The sequence below is a fragment of the Acomys russatus genome, chromosome 31 (assembly GCF_903995435.1).
Source record: "Acomys russatus chromosome 31, mAcoRus1.1, whole genome shotgun sequence".
In the NCBI taxonomy this organism is placed as follows: Eukaryota; Metazoa; Chordata; class Mammalia; order Rodentia; family Muridae; genus Acomys; species Acomys russatus.
Window position 1 is genome coordinate 5,505,899 of NC_067167.1, and position 5,570 is coordinate 5,511,468.

The window sequence follows — 5,570 nt, forward strand, 5'->3', positions numbered from 1 at the left end:
ACATATGAGTACAGTGATATGTGTTTCCTTGACCTGCATCTTCTTTAAGACATGTTTGTTTTATATTCTGCTGTGTATGCCAGGCAATCTAGCCAATGGTGTTCTCATGTATCTATCACCAAAATATTGTTGAAATGCTGGATTTCACAAGCCAGTTTCAATGTACAGGTTTTTGTCGGTTTCAAGGATTCAAACTCAGGTCCTCAAAGTTGTGCTGAAAGGAATTTACTCATTGAGTTATGTCACCTTCCCTCTATTAATTTTCATTCATATCAGTGTCCAATACTTTCCTTATACCATCCACATTAAATTGTAACTTATGATATACTTAAATTTGATCTCTTTCTCTATCTATATATTTATCTATAATTGTCTATATCTGTATACATTCAAAAGCAACCCAGTCAGTATGTATTCAGGCATGACCCTTACATAAACAATTGATGTCCTTTAATTTGGGTAAAAATATTTCTCTCACTCTCATCATTCCTTAGTTACCTGCAGTTTTTATTCTACAGTTTCTCAGGTAGAAGACACATTTCTGTTTATTCATATATCTTTCCTAGGGTCTGTGTGTAGGTTGTCTTCTCATGGTCCAGATACACAGTGATGGCTGCTCTGCTTTGGTTCTAGAAGTTGCTAAAAATAAATAAGGAGTAGCCAGAAGTTTTACGACATCCAGGGCACACCCATAAAAATGACGAGGACACCCTTAATAATTTTCTTTTTCACATCCCTACTCATGAAGAAAAATCTACATCACTTTTCATATATCCATGAAAATCCCACTGCCTTCAAATGCCTAACAGAAAATAGAACAATGAGGCATGCACTGAGTTTTCAAACCTTTGTGCTGAAAAAATTAATTTTTTTAGCTTTTCAGGAAAATTACGTGCTTTAGCAATAATTAAAAGTTGTTACTGTGACACAAGCCCTATATTTAATGGTAGATTATTAAGGTCACTGCTCTAAATGGTTCCACGAGAAACCTGTTCTGTTCATGAACTTCAGACTTTGCTTGTTGCTCTTACCATAGCTGAGCCTGGTCATTTTAGGCACATTTTGATAAAGCCTTTATTTTACATGTAACACTATATTGATGCTGTTTTAGTTTCTTCTTTTTGATTATCTTAAAACATTTGCCTTGACTTTCATCCACACTTCCACAATGTTCCTAAAGTCTTGGGAGAAGGAAAAGGGTGACAGGCTGAGAAAGTGACACTCATTTTACTTTGGATGTGGATCTTGGCAGGTTGGCTAAAATCTATTGGATGGCCCTATATCCGCGCACAAATGGGCAATACTAAATGGACTTAATTATTTAAGTAAGAGGTCTTAAAATTGTGAGGGAGATACTGTGGGGAACCTAGTACTAGGAGGAAGGCAGTACAGATAAAAGCACATTGCTGAGGCTGTCTAGTTGTCAGAAGAGTTACAGATTCAGTGAGAGACCTTATGTCAGGATAGCAAGTTGTAGAGCGAGACAGCAGGACATCCAACATCTTCCCCCAGCCTCTTCATGAATATACACAGGTGCACATCCAGTATATGTGTGGGCATGCATTATATTGAACATGCACACATATAATAATAATAATATTCAATATAAAATGTATACAACAGCTCAAAGTGAAATCTGGTAGATAAAATTAAACAAGTACTTTCAAAGTCACAATTAATATAAGTAAATCCTTTGGCTACCTATAGTCTCTAGAATTTCATTGGAGCAAATAAGATGCTAAATTATATGGGTTATATGGAATAATCAGATAATATGTGATTCAAACAAATGAAATACATGTGGGCAAAACCACACATGAATTTTATAATATAGATAGAACTTTATAATTATGAAACACATGATTCATTTTTAAAACAAAGCAGAAATTTAATTACTTCCATCTTAAATGCGATGCTATAACATAAATTGAAAACAGAAAAGTTGAGAGACAAGAAGAGGAAAAGGAAGAAAAATTCTATTTCCCTTTATTTTTATTATGAAAGACTTGTGATTCAGAACTCACTAAAGTGACACTAATTTTATTGTTAGTTCACCCTTAAAAAGAACCTTGTCTTTGACTTGGGAAGAGGGATCCATGAGGAAATAGCACTCTGGTACAAACATGAGGGCCTGAGCCAGAACCTCTAATTCCTACATTAAAACAGGATATGGCTGCATGAACTTGTAACCCCAGTGTTCAAGAGCACAGAGAAGTTGCTAGGAGATTACTAGGCAGTCAGCTGAGCTGAAAGTACAGGCTTACCTTTCATTGAAAGTCCTTGTCTTAAGGGACCAAAAAAAACTGACAAAAGAAGACATCTGGCATATTTCTCTGTCCTATGTTTCTGCACAAATCTGGTTACACCACACATACACACACACACACACACACACACACACACACACACACTTATATACGACATATACATATTTGCAACATGTACACATGTACACACCACATACATACATACAAACACATCACACAGGTGAACACAGATATATTTATATGTATGTATCTAGCTATGTATGGATGAAAGTCTTGGTTAAATCTGGCTCTCTACAACGAAAATACTATGTTGCATTTGTATATATACATATACATATATATGTAAAATAATTGTAATTCATTAAACACATAATAAAAATACATGCAAAATCTCAAAGTAAAATATAATTGATAAAAGTTTACAGAGTACTATATATAATTTATATGTGTATAAAATAGCATAAAAACATATTTACTCAAGTACACATATACACACATGACATATTGTCCTACACAGCAGGAATAATGGTTCCAAATGTCAAGGTATCAAGTAGGAGGAGAATGAGGACTAAAGATGACAAAAGCATTATCTGGGACCAGAAAGTCTGGCATAAACTTATGACTTTAGCCAACCAAGTTTATAAAGATATTCACTATCTGTAGTGGGAAAATGGCCAAGGCCAGCAGATAGCTAAGTCTGATAATATTGACAGAAAGAATACAGAATATCTCACAACCAGCTGCCATGGTAATATAATAATGAGAACCCAAGGAGTAGATTCAGGTCAGAAACCTTAGCTCTGACTCCTTTTCTATACTGATTCCAGGACTAGAAATGCCATGAAAAGTGAGAAATTTCAAATAATTACATTTCCCTTTGTCCTTTCATTTGGGCCTCTTAGAGAGACTTGGCTCATTCTAGCTATCCACAACATATATACTCACCTACCCAAAACCACACAAATTATGCTTTTCATTTTAATGAAGGAAAGGCATTTCAATTTGTGGTTTTATGAATGACAATCCCAAATTTTTCAATTTTGTCAATGAATACTCAAGAACCAGATGCTGGGGTTAAAACCTTCTATCTTAGAGAGGCAGAGAAAGCACCCAGATTCCCTTCCTGCTCAGCTCACATGCCAGAAGAAAAGGCCAGACATCAAAAGGTACAAAGCTTGCTAGCTCAGTTGACAGCACAGGAGGAATAGGTCTGCTAGCTCACTCAGAAGCCCAGAAGAAGAAAGCCAATTGCTAAAAGCCAAAGAGCTAATAGCTGAAGAGCTAAAGAGCCCCCTCCTTCTCTGTGCTGTCTTAAGTACCCTTTTCTCAAAGCCCCTCCCATCTACTTGATCCCCGTCAGCTGGTTTCTTGCTCTGCCCCTTGACCTAGGGTTAAATTTATTAATCCTGTGTATAGAAAGATCTTGGATTACAGGTGTGTGTTAAGACTGGCCGAGCCACATCATAATCTGGGGTCCAGTCCTGGGGTGTGGTCAGGACCTGAAAAGGGTGGATGTAAGAGCATCAGTGGAGGAGATGGAGGAATGAGCTGGGCATGGGGATCAGGAGGAGTTTTGCATCCTGACTGACTGGCAGTCAGAGTGATTTATACAGATTTATACAGAACTCATTAGGCAGGGATAGATGCATGATTTATACAAAACTCATTCATCGTGGTCCAAAACATAGATCACATCATTGTTTGGTACCAGACATGTGTTTTAATTTCTGCTTGGTAATAAGCATAGTCATCATTGATTAACTAAGATAGAACAGAGTTCTCTTACAATAGTTGTTTTCTCATCAACCGCACCACCCAACTTTTACCGATATTGTAGTTTCAAGGTCATATTTTGCCAAAGAATGATGCTCTACTCTCAGGATGTCAGCTCTTGAGGTTTCCAGGGCACCAGACAGAAAGAAAATCTTCAAGCCAGCCTGGAAAGATTGTCATGCCCCAATCAGTGTACATTCAACTTTTAATAGTCAGAGTGTTAATTGACATTAAACCCAAGAACCATTTTCAGCCAAAGCTGCTGCAGTTATTCAAACATTACTCAGTAATATAAAGTTCATAATTTATATATTTGTAGAACTTATGTATAGATCTAATGTTGGTATTTTTTGTTCCTTGGTCATATGACACCACAGTGGCCCTGTATAAGTTCACTTTTTCTAAGGAGGTCTTAATATTGTATTGTTTTATTATTTATCCATACCATTATTTGTCTGTCAGCAGAAGGAAGAACTTTTAATTTGGTCTGCTACCAACTTCCTACCAAATATGGTTTACCTTTTAAAGTTTACTTTGTTTTTATTATCTTGTACCAGAGTAAGTAACATCCAGGAGCAGATGTGCTAGGAGTATTTTTGAATCAGAGCTTCATAAAAAGGTTGATGGCATAATTATTTGAGTCACGACCTCCAGGGCATAAGGGAGACCTTTGGGTTGGGCAGCATAAGGATAATTTCCCTAAAACTGAAGGGGCAGCATGATGAGGACACCCATAGGGAAGCTTAGAAGAAATGTCCCTGGGAAAGGGCATAAGTAATTATGAAGAAAATTTCCATCAGTCCAATACCCACAAGTTGTATGAATAATGAAAGCCTCCTAAGCATGTGACACATAGAGATCAAGGCCAAAAAGAGGGGAACCATACCCCAATAATTGCATCATTAGGTTCAGCTGTACTGGATCCTTGTCAAACAGCTGTGCTGGCTTTACGATTATCACTGTTCCATTTAGGTCTGTCAATAATCACCTGTTTACAATAAACAGAATGTTACTGGATTAAAGGTATATGTTAGGCCTGGCAGAGCCACACGATAATCACTTGTTTACAACAAACAGATAGTTCTTTGGTTAAAGGTGTGTGGTAGCGCTGAGCCATATGAATCGACAAACAGATTTTTACAGTTCACAAACACAGGGGTCACAAGGGGAACAAATATTCTGGACCACCAACTTAAAGGCATGAGATGATTGTGTATTAACTACCAGCTTCCTGAATAGAAGATAGACTTCTTCCTGTATCCTCAGACAGGAAATAGATGAAGGAAGTGGTGTAATTTTTTAAAGGCATTAGTCAATGTATAAACTGTTAAACATGAGCAAAAAGAGCCCTACTGACCTCCAAAAGAACCTCATGTTGTTGTTCCAACAAATAACAAGGTATGATTTGAACATGGAAGTTGTGAGAGTAAGCTTTCACTTAGTACATGACAGTTACTGTATTCAGATGTAAAACAGTGGTCATTGAAGATTGTTCTGCATTGATTCTCTTGTTCTCTATATAGGATTAGC